At 26.0% G+C, this 19023-nt stretch overlaps 3 non-coding genes and 1 pseudogene across 3 annotated transcripts; all 4 read left to right on the top strand.

The window, feature by feature from the left end:
• Positions 1 to 289: 289 nt before the first annotated feature.
• On the top strand, positions 290 to 3859 carry LOC131170449 (metal tolerance protein 9-like; annotated as a pseudogene).
• A 10719-nt stretch (positions 3860 to 14578) lies between these two features.
• LOC131171010 (small nucleolar RNA snoR116) lies at positions 14579 to 14659 on the top strand. The gene has a single exon (XR_009141769.1). It is a non-coding gene; the product is annotated as a small nucleolar RNA snoR116 (small nucleolar RNA).
• Positions 14660 to 15895: 1236 nt separating this feature from the next.
• LOC131171015 (small nucleolar RNA snoR117) lies at positions 15896 to 15981 on the top strand. The gene has a single exon (XR_009141774.1). It is a non-coding gene; the product is annotated as a small nucleolar RNA snoR117 (small nucleolar RNA).
• An 82-nt stretch (positions 15982 to 16063) lies between these two features.
• LOC131171012 (small nucleolar RNA snoR116) lies at positions 16064 to 16149 on the top strand. Its single transcript, XR_009141771.1, has one exon. It is a non-coding gene; the product is annotated as a small nucleolar RNA snoR116 (small nucleolar RNA).
• The last annotated feature ends 2874 nt before the right edge of the window (positions 16150 to 19023 follow it).

Below are 19023 nucleotides of genomic sequence, written 5' to 3'. Positions count from 1 at the left end.
TATAAATTATTTTTTATGAAATAAATAGAGTCTTTTCGTGAAGAGAGACGATCTCTTTTCCGATCAGCTTAAGATGCAGTTCGCATCATTCTAATATAAATAATGCTGAAATATTATAAAAAAAGAAAAATTCTTATCTTTTACTATCTAAACAAATTCTATTGGATATTCATACGTTATTTCTTATTTTGAGGATTAAATACTTTTCAATCTCGTTCTATTTAAGGGGTACAAATCTATTCATCCTTCCATAATGTAGAGGCATATATCATCCAAGAAGGAAAAAGAAATGATGACTAGTCCTGGAACGGATTCGTTTGACTATCGAACGGAGCTTCTATCGCCTCCACCACCGGGAGGAGGCGCCGGCGGTGGCAAGCGTCCCTTCTTGGAGACTCAACATGGATAAATTTCAGTTGCCTGAAAGACGTCTGGAAACTCATCATTTTGGCTTTACATATATTTTCAAAACAACGAGTAAGTTTTTTCCAATTAAATGCAACTAGAAATTAAATTCTCTCTTTTTCTTCTTCTCCCTTTTTTTTTTTCTTTTGAATCTCTATTGTCTCTCTCTATCTCCTTTGGCCTGCCTAGAGAGACGAAGACAGATTGCAGAATATTACAACAGGCAGGAAAAGCTTCTTGAATCCTTCAATGAAGTTGAATCCTTCACTGAGCTTGGAATTTTGCCTCAGGCTTTGACAGAGGTTTGATTCTTTGCAATTTCCTACAACTTTAACCTCAATTGGCAAGTCCAGCTTTTTTCTTTTTTTCATTTTTAATGGTACATAATAATAACAATTAAGTCTTTCAACTCAACTCGTTAGATACTAAGTATGTAATAATATCATTTTTAATAATATAAATTACAAAATATTTTGCAAAATTTATCATCAAATCAACGTATACATAAAACTTATAAATTTAATAGATAAATCTCACTATATATTTTATATTTTGGATCCACTGAGTTTAAATAAGAAAAATCTCAATTTCAATCTTTTATTTTTATTTTTTCATAATAAGGGCAAATGAATAGTCAATCACATTAAGTCTGATTAATAATATATTTTAATTTATACTTTGTTAAAATATTTATATATTTTTAATAAAATTTTATTTTAAAAAATGTTTTAGTAAATACCTGAGTTTTAAATATATATTAATTTTTAATTTGTAAAAAATAATGAATTAAAATTATTTTAATTGAATTGTTGTGTGTATGATTCAGAAAGAAGTAAAACAACTAGCAAGGAGTGAGAAAACGGCAATCTATGCATCAAACATAGCAAATTTGGTACTTTTCTTGGCAAAAGTATATGCTTCAGTTGAAAGTAGATCAATGGCAGTAATAGCATCAACAGTGGACTCTCTCTTAGATCTCTTGTCTGGTTTTATCCTCTGGTTTACTGATTATGCTATGAGAACTCCTAATCACTATATATATCCCATTGGCAAGCAGAGGATGCAACCAGTGGTAATTAAGCCTTCTACTTAATAATTAATTAATGATTTTCTCTTAATTCATTATTTTGTTTTATTATTGAATGATTATTTGCATTAATTTATACATTTTAACTGCAGGGAATAGTGGTATTTGCATCAGTAATGGCAACTCTAGGGTTACAGATATTGTTTGAATCAGGACGGCAACTAATCACCAAGGTACGTATATTTTTATTCCAAAATCTTTATCTAGATTCGATTTATCATGATTTAAAATACAATACGTATGATGAAATCTACATATAAGATAAAACAAATTAATGAAAACATAATGAATTGAATAATAATTGATGGATTACATAACGAGAGATAATCAATTCTCTTTTTCACTATAAAAGTGAATAATCTTAAAATAAGCAGAGATTCAAACTCGAAATTTTTTTACTCCCTCCACTTTTAAAGTGGAATGTAGAGAAAATAGGGCTAATTCAATGGGAGGAAGTTTGTCTAAGTTTTGTATATAGTATAAATATCTTGTTCCTAACCAATATAAGATAACATACTTCTCTAACACCCGAGCATGAACATCTAAAGTATGAAATTTACAGTCAAACACATCTGCAGGTTTTGATACTATGTAGAAAAAATGAATCAGGCCTAATTATATCTTAAAACTAGCTCAAAGATTTGTACAAATTTTATATATAGCACAAGTACTTTATCTCAAATTAATGTATTACAACATGCACCAATTAAACTATCTCCTAATTTGCATTACTTTTGAATTAAAGTGTAGCTATTATTGTTTTATTTCTTGACGAGTACTCACAAATACTCTACAAATATATAAGCAGGCTCAACCAGAGAGGGATCCAAACAAAGAAAAATGGATGATAGGGATAATGGTATCGGTAACAGTAATAAAACTAGCTCTGACAATATTTTGTCGGAGATTCAAGAATGAAATAATAAGGGCATATGCCAAGGATCATCTTTTTGATGTGATCACCAACTCAATTGGTCTAGCCACTGCCGTTTTGGCTATCAAATTCTACTGGTGGCTTGATCCTCTTGGAGCTATACTAGTAAGTGCATTCTTATTTATCTATTTGCTTCATTTAACTTCTTTCTATCTATTTGCTTCATTTAACTTCCTTCTTTTTTTTTATTTTTTTTAAAAACTGTATTTATAAATTCAAACTTCCCTCAGAATCACTTTTAACACTAATTTGATTTGATTCAATGATTAAAAGTATATTATTCATCTGATAGACTTAAGTTTAAATTCTCACTCTCTCATTATCCCTATTTTAAAAAAAAATAATTTTTTAAAGTCATTGCGTCAGTACTTATATACTTTGAAATAAAAATTTAAAATTATTAAGTAATTTTAATTTTTTTTTACAAAATGTTAATTATTGTTATTAGTTACATATGTACAAATAATAAATCAATCTAAAGTGTTAATTTATATGAATTTATGCGTTTAAATGATAAACCTCATCCAAACTTCATTTTGATATTTATAATACATCAAATTGAAATTTTTAGTCATTTGATCAAATTAAATGATTTTAATCACATATTTTATCTCTTCACTATCACAAAATCTCATCATTATTTGGTGCGTAACGAGTATTATAATGAAAATATATAAGAGTTGGTAATTTTTCTTTTTTTTCTAAAAATTTGATGTTCAATGATAGATATGGACAAGTTGAGAACACAGAGTTCAAGATTCGTTATAAATTTAAAAATTTTTAAAATTTTAGTCAATTGCCAAAATTTAAACGTTTAGATTAAATAGCTAAAATATGAAAAGGTTTGAATTATTTTTGTAATTAGGCCAATTAAAGTTCTTATATATAACTACTCATATATAAAATTTTTCAATTTCTTAAATTTAATATAGCTTTTGATATTTATGTGGTCTTGGTGTTCAATAGAACTTAATGGCGAAAAAAGGTCCATATAATTGATCCCACTAATTTAGAATTAAAACTTAGTTATTGTTATTGTGTTCTTAAATTTAATATAATACGTAGAAAATTATGTACACCAGATAGCTTTATACACGATAAGCAATTGGTCGGGTACGGTTGTGGAGAACGTATGGTCGTTGATCGGAAGAGCAGCACCGCCGGAGTATATAGCGAAGCTAACATACCTAATTTGGAATCATCACGAGGAGATCAAGAAAATAGACACCATTAGAGCATACACATTTGGTATTCACTACTTTGTGGAAGCAGACATTGTATTGCCTGAAGATATGTCACTTTCACATGCACATAACATTGGAGAGGCACTTCAAGAAAAGCTTGAACAACTTCCTGAGGTCGAACGAGCTTTTGTTCATTTGGATTTTGAATTTACTCATCACCCAGAACACAACCCCAAGAGGACTAATTGATCCATCATAGATTTTGTATTAGATTTGTCACCCTTATAATAAGAGTTTGTTAAGAGATGGATCTAATTCTTATTGCATAATTTATTAATTATTATTCGGTTTATTGAGATTAAATAAATAAAATAATACTATATAAAAGATGCTCACCTAAAATATTAAAAGTTTTGGATGAATCAATGCTTCTTACAGTATAAAGTGCAAAAAGAATTCTAAGCAAGTAACCAACTAATATATAGTTATCAACTTGTTCATTTTATACAAATTAATACATCTTTATCTCTTTTATTATTTATTTTGCATATAGAATATTATCTATATTTTTAATAATATTTGCATATTTTTTAATAATACTTTAAAAATATTTATAGAAGATTTTGAGGTTAAGCTTAGTGTTTAATTGAGGATAAAAGAAAGGAAAATCTCAATTATTTTTAGTATTTGGTTGAAGTAAATAAAATTTTATATTTTTTAATTATTGAATTTAAATATTTATAAATTTTAAATAATATTTTATTTATTTTAGAGCTTTTATAAAATTATTTTATTTATTTATTAAGAATATAAAATAGCACAATTTATTCATAAACTTAATTATTAAAATTTTAAATTTTAATTTATTTTTTTAATGAGATTTAAATGAATATCAAGTTTTTTCTCAATGACTTAAATGATCATCTTTATTTGATTTATAGATGAAGACGTAATTCTTTTGAGTTCTTGAATTTATTGAATTATTTTAAAAGTTCAAATGCTTGAATGACTCGTTTCTTTTACTCAAATGATGACTAGAATTTTCCACCTTACGGTAGAATTGTTCTGTTTAAATGTTATTGGTAATTATTTACAAACATATTTAATAATTACGAACGGAAATTCAAATCCGTTGATTAATTTAAGAAAAATTAAAAAATAATAAATTTTGTTATCCATTTGTATTCTAAAAAAATTACTAATCGGTATTAAAAAATATATAAAAAAATTTTGTAAACAAAATATTTTTTTATTAATTAAAAAAAAATTACTAATAAATAAAATACTACACCAGTATTATTAAAAATAATTTACTAATAGAAATTGTAAATAGTAATTTATCATAAATATATTGCAATAAAACTACTACAAGTAATTTTATAAGAATTTATACAAAAATAATATAATTTTATAAAATCACAAGAATATTTTCTAACAAACAAATTATTAATTTAAAAATTATAAAAAATTCACTATTAAAAGAATTTATTAAAGATGAGAAAAAGAAATTGAAGAAGAGAATAAGAAAATGAGAAAAAAAACTGAAGTTGAGAAAAAGATTGTGAAGAAAAAAAGAGATAAAGAATGAAATAGAGAAAAGAAAATGAAGATAAGAAAATGAAATTGAAGAATAGAGAGAAAATGAGAGAATAAGATAAGAAAAAGGAAAAAAATAAAGAAAAAAAATAAGATTATAAAAAAAATAATAATAAAAAATAAAGAGTGTTAAATTACTAAGACCATTTAATACAAATATACTCAGTCAAAATTAATTTTTAAATTTTAAAAAATTAATTATTTCATTTTTAAATTTTACATTATACTTTAGTCTCTAAATTTTGAGAAATTAATTATTTAGTTCCTTTAATTTTAATATGTAAAACAATTTAATCTGTGTAATTTTAATATTTACAATAATTTATCCATTAATAGGAGGACTAAATTATTCTATATATTAAATTATATGGACTAAATTATTCTATATATTAAAATTAAATGAACTAAATAATTAATTTTTCAAAATTTAGGGATTAAAATTTAATATAATATAAAAATTAAGGTCTAAATAATTAATTTTTTAAAATTCAAGAACTGAAGTATAAAATTAAGGGACTATTTGTAAATTTTCCTTTAAAATAAGCACTTATAAATTTAAATATATGATAGTTTAAAATTATTAAATTTTTTTTAAAATAAAAAATTTAAAAGTATAAAGTTTTGTTAACAATAAACCAAAGAGTGATTATTATTTAAAAAAAAGAAAATTATCCAAAATGGCATGTATCTTCTTGTTTGATCTCTTGGATGATGATGCATGCTTTGGAGTTTAATTATTAACTCATTATTATCCATGTTGGTTTAAAAGTTAAAATAATTAAAGTACCTACCAACTACTATACAAATTGCATTTCACTAAGCCTATGTGAAATTTTTTTTTGTAAAAATATTACCTATTATTTAATTGTAATATTAAATTGATATTATATATTTATATCATATATATATAAATGTTTTAAATTTTAATAAAATTATTAAAGTTTAAAATTAATTTTTATTAAAAATATTTTTACTAATAACTTTTTAAATGCTTTAAATACTAAAAAATTATAAAAATACTTTTTATAAAATAAATAGAGCCTAAATGTAATTTGATTCATATCTTCTCACTTGTCACACTTCACTACATATAAATTAGCAACTCCATGCCATCATAATCCCAAGAATTTAAAATATGTATCCTTATCTTGTTCAATTCCCATCCTTTTATTAATGCTTGCATGGATTATTATTATTATTATTATTATTATTATTATTATTATTATTATTATTATTTCATCTCGATCAAGGAACTAAAATGTACATCTAATTTATGAAACAATTAATTTCACTTTTTATAAAAATTATAATATAAAAATTATGAAATTCGTTTAATTTTTATTAACTCAAATAATTTTATTGTGATATAAAATTTTAATATAATTATTTTTGTGAAATTAACTTATAATTTAAATTTGTTAAACTTATTTTAAAATTTTACTTAAAATATTAAGAAAATATACTAATTTCAATATATTTTATTTTTTAATAAAAATATTTATTTATATATTTTATTTTTAATACTTATTTAATTTAAATTTTATTTAATCCTTGTTGGATCTCACTAGCCTTTAACTCATTTACAAAGTAATAGTTCTAGGCATTGTTGAACAACAGTTTTTAAGGTAGCATTTAGTGTTTTGACTAAACATTATTTCTCTTATTTATATTGTTTGTTGTCATAGCATTTATATTAATATTTAGAGATTGAATGAGTGGTTCATGAAAAAGCTACCCTCCTAACATTTATAAGTTGAGGGAGCATTTTCTTTAAAATCAATAAGATTATATCACTATTTTTTACATTTAACAACTAATATAATAGTTATTTTTATCGAACATTCCTGCTTTAACAGATATATAAATAGCTAACTACCAATAACTAATATCTAACAGTTAACGACTCGTAAAACAACTAATAGCTATTATAATAGTTAATGTTGCAAGCAAATTATAAATTGTAGTTTGAATTTATGTTGATTTTCATATTTGATGGATTTTACAATTATATTATTCATATGCATTTTTTATAAGTTTTTGATGTTTATGTTAATTATTTTTTTCAATATATGTTGTAAATTATTAGTTAAATTTCACATTAAAATTCAATTTTTTAAATTTATTATATAATATGAAGCCTCAATTGAAAAAATAACTGGAATAAGATCCATCAAATTGAAAGTGGATAAATTAAAAGATTTTCAGAGGAAGTCAATTATGTCGAAAATTAGTGCATTTTATTGAATAACATTAAAAATTAATTTTTTAAGTTCCATTTGTTTCGCAGAATAACTTGTACATTAAAATTATTTTATAAAAAAAAAATTTTCGTGAAAATATTTTTTATTATTTAATTATAATATTAAATTAATAATATATATTTATATCATGTATACATAAATACTTTCATATTTTAATAAAATTATCAAAATTCAGAAAGTGACTTTCTTTTTTAAAAATAGAAAATCATTTTTCTTAATAATGATTTAATTTTTCTTTGACTGAAAAAAATATTTTTTATTGACCTATTTTTTAATGGCCCAAACGCTTGAAAAAGTAAACATACTTTAAAAAAAACGTATTTTTCACAAAATAGATGTGCAAATCAATTTTTTTTTTACTATAATTAGATATCTTATAATTATAATTTGGAATTTTTAATTATTATTTTACAAATTTCATCATGCAGCTAAAAACGTAATAGCACCTAATATTTTAAACAAAAAATTAAGAATTTCTATCAGAATCATATCAATTAGAGTTATATGTGTGGAAATCATCCAAACTACATATTAGATTAGATCAATTATTCCATTGTGATTGATTTTATAAAAATATTCAATAAGTTGTAAATTTTTTATAAATTCTTCTTCTTGATTATTATTATTATTATTATTAGTATAGAGCTTTCACTAATTAATCAGAAAACTAGCAAGCAATTTTGGCTAGACCAGCTGCATATGCATTAGCAGAGACAAATAGAAAAAAAAAAAAAAAAAAAGCAAACATCCAAGACGGCATGGCCATGCACGACGAGAAATTAAGAATTAGTGACGAAATGATTAGTTACATATTAAATATACCCGCAAGCAAATTTGCAACCGGATAACTCCATTAATATGAGCTTGTGATCAAATTCATAAATGGCATTTCATAAAATCTATTCATTGTAAAGAAAACTGAACTTGTCTCAAGAGCTAATTTAAAGGCAAAAAGTTTAACTAAATCTTATTTAATTTGAACACTTTATTCCAAACTAATATAAGATAATTCAAGCAATATAAGCTGATATCATGTAGAGAAAATAGATCAAACTTAACTTTACTAAAAAATTAGCTCAAGGGAAAAAGATTTATCAAAATCTTATGTTTAAATTAAATACATTATTCCAAGTCAAATATGGAATAACATCCATTAATAGCAAATCTTTCTTTGATAAATTAGGGCTTTTAATTTAGAACTCATAAATGATACCCATAACAGCCATCCATCAATCTCTCTCTTCCTCTCTCTACAACATGGCAGCAACAATTAAGAGTGAGCACTCATTTATTTTAACCAAAAAACAAAATCAAACTGATTTAATTCGGCTTTTTAGTTCAATTATTTAGCTTAATAGTTAGGTTTCAATTTTCATTTTTAAAAAATTTCAGTTCTTCAATTCGGTTCGATTAATTTAGTGAAAAAATCAAATTAACCAAACCGAATCTATTTTATTACCTCATGATGCTAAGTCGTTTATACCATTCCCAAATATTGGTATTTAAAGTCCTCTTATATTCCCTATGAGCTGTGACTTGGCCCAAGCCCAATGCCATTCTTCCTCTTCAGCTGCTTTCTTCTTCTTCTTCTTCTTCTTTTTCCTTAGTTGTTCTCCCTTCCTTCTTCCTCAGTGATATTTCCTCTGCCCGACGACTATCCTTGTGATGGTCTTGGATTGAAGAATCAAAGCATCGAAAGGTTGAAGATGACTGCATCGCCTATTCTGCATGTTGAAGAATCAAAGTCCTTCGCCTTTGTGATGGCCTCATCACGCAACTGACTCTTCGCCTCGCCTGCGCTTCATCATCACACAATCGACTTCCTCGCCTAAGCTATTTTCAAGATTGTTTTGAGTGTTGTATTATATATACAGGTATTTTAGATTCGTTGATTTGTATTGTAATCACCTAAATTTGCAAATGTGTGTTGTGTTGTTTATTGCAGATTTGTTATATATTTTAGGTAAAAATGTGTTTGAGTTAATTGAGAATTTTATTTTGAGTTGTCTATCTTTTGGTGATTTTTAGTTTGTGATGGTGAATTTAAGATTTGCGGGGATTTGTTGTGGGTCTGGGGAAAGTGTTTTGGCTGTGTATTCATGGAATGGGAAAAGTGTCATGGAACCAATCAAACCAAACTGAATCGATTTTTTTTGTTTGGTTCAATTCAGTTTTAATCATAGTTTGGTTTCGGTTTAGTCTACAAAATTGAATCTTTTCATATTATACTTCCCATCATATCATTTAAAGTCTTCTTTATTTGATAAATCTTTTTCTCTTTGAGAAATATCTCTATCTTATAAATATTTTCTCTCTCCAATAAATCTCTCTATCCATTTAATTATTTAAAAATCTTCTAATTAAATACAATAAAATTTTTTTTAGTTTATTTAAGAATGTTTACTCTCTTTACAAATGTTTCTGGTTTTAGGATTTTTTTTGTCTAAATTCAGTTAATTATAGAGTCAAGACATAAGATGTATAGTAGGATTCACTTATTAAATATATGGGTTTCATATATTTATATCTTAAGTTCATGATGAATTAGGTCTAGTTAAGAATGTAAGTGGATTAAGCTACTTGTGCGTGAGCTACTTAAGACTCGACTAGATTAAAGCACAGTCGGTTCGGCTCATTTAGAAAACGAGCTGAGTTTGAAGTTGAATTTTAAGTTTGTTTAATAAATGCGCTGAGCATGAACTTAGCAGTATTTAGCTCGAGCTCGAGTTTGAGCCCAGCTCGTTTATAAGCTTGTGAGTTGGCTTGTTAAACAGACTTGCAATTTGACTTGTTAAACAAGCTTTTGAACTAGCTCATGAATAAGTTTGTAAATAGGATTGTTTTAATGCTCATATTTATAAAAATATTTATATTAGTAACCGTAATTTATAATATTGTGAATATATTTAATTTATTTATGATGGTTTTAAAAATAATATATAAAAAAAATGTTATTTAAAATTATAATATAATCAACATATAAAATATAGTTATTTATAATTTATTTTTTTAAATAAAGTTAATTTGTATAAAAATAAAATTAGAATATTAAATATATTATTACAATATAAAATAATATATTATTAAATATTATATTATTATATAAAATTATGATATAATCAAAATAAAAAGTACATTTATAAATATAATTATTTGTGATTTAAATATAGTTTTTATAAAAAATAAAGCTAATTTTTATATGAGAAATAAATTTAGAATATTATATAATATATAAATAAAAATTATTTTAAACTATTTTATCTATATTAAAGTACTAAATAAATTAAAACTTAACTATTTAGTTTTAGTAGTGGTCATATGATTTAAAGCATGTATGGATCTCTCTCTCTCTCACAATATATTTTAAACTTTAAAAGATTAAACTCCAAATTTAATAATAATTTATCTAGCTATTATTATTACTTTTTCTCTCTTTACGGTTGATCTCTCACTTATTTTTTTTATTAATAACAACTAATCTATCAATATATTATTATTGTTCTCTATATTATCCCTTTCCTAGTCTGCGCTTTTATAATCTTTTTTTTATTTTTTTTAAACTGTAAACTTTTAAAAGGTTAAATTTTAAGTTTAACATTAATCTATCTTCCTTATATATATTTTTAAATTTAGATACGTACTTTTTTAATTACTGTTGTACTTAATATTAACTGTCTACTTATTTCATATAAATTAAATTGTTCATATCTTAAATAGAATATTTGTAATAGGTGTAAAGCACCAAATATAATTTGATAAATTAAATAACTTAATATATGTAAACTTTTTAAACTTATTTAAATAAATTAAATATAAAAATAGTAAAAACACTCAATTATAATATATTTATATAAATTTTAATAAATTAATTTATTAACAATACAAACTCATTAACAATGCAAAAAGTAATATATTTTATCATAATAACATTAGAAAAATAAATAATAATTTAATTATAATTAAAACTATATAGTTTTGATTCAAAACTATGTAATTTTGAATTGAAAGAATAAAAAATAATTAATTTTATTTAAATTATGATAATGTTGTAATTTGTATTATTTTAAAATAACTTACAATATATTTTAAACTGTTTTTCTTATTATTTTATATTATTATGATTATGGACTCATATAATAATGTAGTATGAAAATAATTGTGAGTTAAGATCGTATAATAATCGTCGAGCTCGAGCTCAAACTTATCAAACTCAGCACAAGCTCAAACTCGAGCTTATCGAATTTGAGATCTAACTTATCGAACTTGAGCTTATCAAGTTTGCGTTTAACTTTGTTTTAATGAATTTATCAAGTTTGAGACGAGCCAAACTTGAGCTTGGCTCATTAATATAATAAACGAACTTAAAACGAACTGAACTTGAATTTAACATATTTTAAACAAGTTAAGCTCAAGCCTTAATGTTGAAAGCTTGAACCGAGCTCGAGCTCGAGTCTAAATTAATATTAATAAACCAAGTCTGAACAAGTCAATGTTTGGCTTGACTTGATTCGCTTACAGCCCCTAGGTCTAGGTAAATATTTCCCTGTTTTTGATACTTGTTTATTTAACTTGTGCACATTTTATCCTTACAACTCGTTTGATTGTTTTTATTACTTGAATTAAATTTTATACTATTTTTTTTGACCTTTTGCATATTTTATAATGCATATTTAATTTAATTTGATTTGATATTTATTATTATTATATATATATTAATTAATTAATTAATTAATTAATATGGGAAATAAAATATTTAATTAATAAGAATTAAAAATTTTAAGATTTTTCTTAAAAATTATATTACTTTGATTTAAAAGGAAAAAAAAAAAATCTTAGTTTTGTTCCAAAGAGAAATAAACATAACTAGCTAAAACTATGTAGTTTGTTCCATACCAAAACTACATAGAAGACAACATAAAAGTGGCAGCATAAGAGATTCTCCAGGTTCTATTTGCTATTATATCTAAGCTCTTTGACCCAGATGAAACATTATCCTCTCAATTAATTTTAATTTGCTGTAATGATTATGTTGCGGCATTGCAAAGGATGATTGGCTGGTGGAGTTGCAGGAAATGATAGGCTTAATTTCATCAACGGTCTCTCAACTTTGAGATTATATCATCACTTATGAGCGTGCAATCGATTTATCCAGTTTTGAATTCAACCAAACTGAAAAAAATAAGAATCAAATCACTGATATTTTTAGACCGAATCAAACTGAAGTATTAAATAAATAGAATTGAATCAAACCAAAATATTTTAATTTGGTCAGTTCATTTCAAAATTCTTAGAATTCCCTCATTTTCTCGTTGTTTCACTAAAGCCAATCAAGAAGAAATATATTCTTTTATCTTTGAAATTGTTCATTTTATTTTCTTTTATTTTATTCTCCTTCAACTCAATAAGATTACATAAAGAAAAATAAAAATTGAAGAAAAAAATAAAGAAAAACCTCAAATCAGAGAACTGTTATAGTAACGTGCAACAACAATAGTGCAATGATGAAACGAAGACCCAACATAAACCCAAATCTCAATATAAACCCACGCCCAAATGATGAAACATAAGAAAAAAAAGAAGGAGAAGGAGGCACAAAAGCAAAGAGTGAGCCAGCTAAGCCACAAGAAGAAGAAGAAGAAGAAGAAGAAGAAGAAGAGCGGGCACAACCATGCATCAAGGCATCGCGAGGAGGCACAAAAGCAAAGAGCTAACTAAGTCGCAATGAGTAAAGAATTGGTTGAGGCTGAGGCAAGTCGCACATAGTGAGAGACAACAGAATGATGCGACACAGAGAGAAAGAAAGAGAGGAGAAGGGAGTACCTAAGCAGTCGGGACTTAAGGAAATGGATTTTAGATTTTGGCACAAAAATGTGAGGAAGACATTTAGTATTGAAATCAAAAAGAAATGATAATTAAGGAAATGACTTTTAGATTTAGGCTTTTGGGAAGCAAAAATGGGCTGACTTTGAGTATTAATGGACATCATTGGTTTTATATAATAAAAAGGTAAGAAGCAATTCATGATAGTCGATTCAGTTTTTTCTTGATTTTTTAATTTAAAAATCAAATTAAATTAAAAATTAAAATTTGCTAAAATTTTAAATTGAATTAAATTGATTTAATTTAGTTTGATTTTCTGTTAATAACCATTAAATGCTCACACATATTATTACTGTTTTTTAACATTAATTTATATAATAAAAATATTCAAATTTCAATTTCATATCATCCAAGATTAAATTTTATTGAAAAATAACAACGCCACAAGATTTTTTTTTATAAAATTGAGGATAACCTTATTTTACCTGGCCTTGTTTAGTTCTTTAAAGCTTTATTTTTTTTTATTTATTTTATTAAAAAAAAAAGTCTAAAAGGGTAGACTTAAGATCTTTGCTAAAAAAAGTATTTTTCGAATTGAAGTCCCAAGCTCAACACTAAGTCGTTTTAAGCTAGGGTTACTTAAGAAAAACCTAGGTTAACTTTTTTTTTTGAGCCGCCTACCATTTCGTTCAAATCTTCTCACTTTCTTCTCTCTCTCTATATAAGCTCCACTTGGTTTGGCTCTTGGTTTGATGTATTTCTTGAAATCTTTTTCTTTTTCCTTCCTTTCTTTGTATTTTCTCTTTTCTTTTTCTTTGTTATAGCTTATTCTTTGTTGTTTGCAACTGTATTGATTTAGGATTTACCTTCCTTTTCATACAAATCTTGTTAATTTCTTTGTTAAGTTTTGATTTTGAAATTGATGTTTGATTATCTTTTATAAAGATTGCATTGAATAGAAGGTTTAGCTTTGTGTATTTTTTGAATTGGGCAGTGTTTGGAGTTCTTTAAGAGTATATCATGTGGAGCTTTTTTCATCTGTTAGCTTCTAATCACATAATAGGCTGGTATATGAAATATGCAAAATTTCTTTCCTTTTTATTGGTTAATTTTGTGAAATATATGAATGAGCTTGTGATGCATAGAAAATGTGTCCATACAATCTAATGATTTCTAGATCTTGATGCATTGAAATATTTTTTGAGGCCTTTTCGAGTCTTTTTAATCCTTATTTTTTGGGTTTATTGTTTCAAAAAAGAAGAATAATTTATTGATAGAAATCACGGTGAAAGGGCATTGATGATGAAAATTATACCATCAAACTATGAGAGCTCAAAAGTTAGCTTGTTGATGTTCATTAATCTCTGAGCCTTTTCTTTCTACATGCAACTTTGATCTACGGTGGATTTTAATTCTTTTTTTTTGTTCTTTCTTTTTAATATATTTTTAATAATCAGGATCTCATAAGGGGAAACAAAATGAAGTTGGAAAGGCAACAAAATAGAGTTTTTGGATTGCTTTGATCATCTATAGGGTTTTTAGTGCTGTACATTGCCGATACTGATTTGGTTGTGAGATTCTGGCAATTTCCTCACTTTTCTTCTTGAGTCTTGTGCATTTAGATGTAGGCACATGCTCATTTAAATTTGTTTTTGAAATTGTAAGAATTTTTTCTTTTAATGCTTGTTGGTTCAAAGCTTCAGCTTTTATGGGTCCCTATCTCTGTAAATCATGTATAGCTTGTATGCATTATAGTTTAGTTCAATCTCCACAAATTGTTAGAATTGATGTATTATCCATAAATAGCGTAATTAGTTATGGAAAATTAAATCTTGTAATGGATGATAATGCTTTGACCTATCTAAATAGGACGAGTATTGTTCTTTTCTATGTATCTTTTATTTCTTTTTCCTGAACATTAATAGAATGAAGAATATGAATTCACAAATGATTTCAACTACTTGTTAGGTTGAGCACTTGAGCTTTCAGTTACAAGAAAATCATGTTATGTGCTTTCCATAGGTCAAACTTTGTTATTCTCCATGGCATGTGTAAAGGCAACTAGTTAGAGTCTTTGATGCACTTTCTTAATAGTGATTTCAGTGCTGTACGTTGCCAATATGAATGTGGGGCTAATATTCTGGCATGGCTTCTTATTAGTTAGGCTTATGCATTCAGATCCTCCCACATTTGACTTGTGTACATCAAGAAGTTGTGCATTTGTATTGAATAATTATGTTTGTATAACGCTGTGAATAAAGAATATCAGTTAGACTTTGATGTGAACAATTGGCATGTGTTGGTATTTTTTTTCTGTATGTTTCAATGCTACACTCTATATGCAATATGTTCATTTGAGTCTCCATCAATTCTAACAAAATTTTGCTTTTTTTTTTTTTTATTATGTTAGCAAAGGGCAAATTTAGGGTTTATAGGAAGTGGTGTATCCTCTGCCATTTAGTTGCTATCAATGGCCTCTGATTTGTGTCATTCACTCTTTCTTCAGTTTTTTTGTAGACTCTATCTCGCTTTCACCCTCTACTGAGTTTGGTATTACTGGAAATATGAGAAAGTGAAGTTAATTTTGTGAAATATATGAATGCAGATGGGCCTTTGATGCATAGAAAAATTGTCCATACCATCTGATGATATGGATCTCTTGATGCATTGAAACATCTCTAGCTTTTGAGGCCTTTATGAGTCTTTTTAATCCTATTATTTTGTTTTTTTTTTTTTTTAAAAGAAGAACAACTTATTAATAGAAATCACAGCCAAAGGGCCTTGATGATGACAATTATACCATCAAACCATGAAAGCTCAAAAATAAGCTTGAAGATCTTTAATTCTTAACTCTCTGAGCCCTTTTTCCCTCTATTTTACTTCAACTTTTATTGTTTCGATTTCTCTTTGCTTTTTTACTTGAAACAATGTTGCGTTCGATTTATGGCAGCTGTTAGTTCTTTCTCTTTCTTTTTTAATAACCTAGATCGCTTATGGAAGAAAATAATAAGTTGGAAGGCATAACATTTTTAGTGCTGTACATTGCCAATACTGATATGGTGCAAAGATTCTAGCATTTTCCTTGCTTTTCTTTCTTAAGGTTTATGCATTCAGATGTGCCACACACTGTTTATGTTTTGATTTTTGTTTCTTGTTAATCATGAAGTTAAGCATTATGCGTCCTTGTCTCTGTAGTTCTTAAATAGCTTATATTGCATTATAATTTAATTTAATCCCATCAAGCTCTTAGAATTGATGAATTATCTAGAAGTGCAGTAATGGAAAAGTTAGATTGAACAATGGATAATGATACTTTGACTTATGTTTTTAACTTTTATTTTTTTCACCTGAACATTTAACAGAATGAAGAAAAATCTGAATGAATCTATACAACTGATTATTTGTTGGGTTGAGCTTTCAGTTTCAAGAAAATCTTATTATGTATCTCTTAAATGTCAAGACTATGTTATGTTCCATTGTATGTGAGAGAGGCAACAAATTAAGACTCTCTGATGTGCTCTCTTAATAGTGTTTTCAGTGCTGTACGTTGCTGATATGAATGTGAGACTGGAGGTGGGAGCTGAGATTTTGGTGTCGTCTTATGTAATCAGAGGTTCACTGCATTTAGATGTTCCCATATTTCAAAATTGTACATCGCTCTGTGCTGCTTTTGTGTTGACTAATTATGTTATATGCTATAAGCAAGATGATTCTTCTAGTCTTTGAAATTAGCTCTTGCAATTTTATGCTTTGTTTGAGATTGTAGGTGGGAAGCCAAAATTTTGTATCTCGAAAAAGTATTATTTTATATGAAAAAAGTTTAGTTATTTTGGAGTTTTATGATTGAAATATGTTAAATTTAATTTTTAAATTAAATTTCAATATTTTTTAATTAATATATAGTGCTTTTCTTTATAGTAGATTTAATTTTTAACTGTATTAAATAGCTTTCTAATTAGTTCGATTTGATTTTATTTATAGGTTTGGTTTGGTTAGAGTTGAGCACTATTAGATTTGAACCGAAATAATCAACTAAACTACATAGTTATTAAAAGTCTAAGGCACACCAAGGCGTCAAGGGTCTTGGAGCCTAGGTGCAAGCCACACGCGAGCAAAATGAGGTGCAAAAATAAAAAAAAAAATTCAAAAAAATATGAATATTTCATTAAATTTCTATTAGCATAAACCTAAACATAATAATAAATAATAAACATAAGGTAATACTAATAATTTTGCAATCCAAATAGAATAAAAATGAACTATATTTTAAGAAATTAATATAAAGTGTCACAATCCTAAACTTATTAACATAATAGACGTTAGTCACTGTAGTAATCAAAACCAAAGAAAGTAGTTAACTAGTTACAAAATAACTAGTTAACTACTTCTCGATCTATTTCAAGTGTAGCACTGGTAATCAAAACTTAAGTACTAATTACTAATTGCAAAATAACTAGTTAACTACTCTTCAATCTATATCAAAAGTAGCATTAAAATCTTCTTCATCTTCCCCTACAGTTTTGTCCTCTTTATACTCATCTTTTTCAAAATCAATATCTTCATCTTCTTTAGAAGATGTCTCTTCTTTAAGTAAAGGAGTATCAGTTCTAGATGGTGGCTTTTCTTTACGCTTTGACATAGATCTTGAAGCAACTATAAATGCTATATTTTTTTTCTTCCCAGATCTAATGTTGTAGGCATCTTCTTCAACTCTAATAGCTTCAGCAATCACATTCCAAGTCAAATTGTCATCCTCAAACACAAGTTCATCATTTTTTAACTCTTCCTCCATTTGACTCATCAACCATTCATTACTATCATTTATGTCTTTCAATGAAATGGAGTCAATGTGGTCACGTGCATCATATCAGAGCCTTAATGCCCGATTATACTTCACAAATACCAAATCATTCAATCTTTGCTGAGTGAGCCATTCAATCTTTGCTGAGTTACCATATTTCTTCTTTTACTATGAATATGTAAATATAACAATTTTAATAAGTAATTTTTAATAAAGAATAAATTAAGAGTATGCTTACATGCTTAAAGATACTTAAATTATGTTCACAACCAAATGCACTACAAGTGAGTCTAACCACTTTTATTGCAAAATTTCTCAAATCTAGAGTTGAAGCTCTGTAAGCATTCCACCATTAAGCTATTAATAAAATAATGCATATTAATTATGATTAAAAAAAATTGCAAGATAAGATTAAATGCTTATGATTAAAATTATGTTACCTGGAGATATTGTTGTTCGATTCCTAATTGTCACAGGCATCCCAAATATGCCAACACTCTTTTGATACAAAAGTAGTTGTTTCATGATTTTGTCTTGATCTTATTGGGTTGGAATCAACCTTTGCATAACTGTGTATAAACTAGTCATAACCTCTTCATCTGCAGTAATCTAAGTATTTGAATAAAAAAATTTAGGATTCAAATAATATCCAGCTGCATGCAAAGGTCAGTGGAGTTGGCTTTCTCATCATTTATCAATGATCTCAAACACTGCCTTTTATTTTTCTTCCTTTTCACCAAATGACTTTGCAATTACTTCTTTAACCCTATCCATGGCCTCATAAATATATCCCATTGCAAGCCTTTTCTCACCATCAATTAATCAAATCACACAAACTAATGGACTAAATATCTTTAAGATATACACCATAGTAGTCCAAAAACTAAGCATCATCACAATACTAGTCACTTTCTTATCAGCTTGCTCTTTTGTCC

Source organism: Hevea brasiliensis, chromosome 11, assembly GCF_030052815.1.
Source record: "Hevea brasiliensis isolate MT/VB/25A 57/8 chromosome 11, ASM3005281v1, whole genome shotgun sequence".
NCBI lineage: Eukaryota > Viridiplantae > Streptophyta > Magnoliopsida > Malpighiales > Euphorbiaceae > Hevea > Hevea brasiliensis.
Note: the sequence above shows the minus strand (reverse complement) of the source record. Positions and strands in the feature narration are given on the sequence as shown.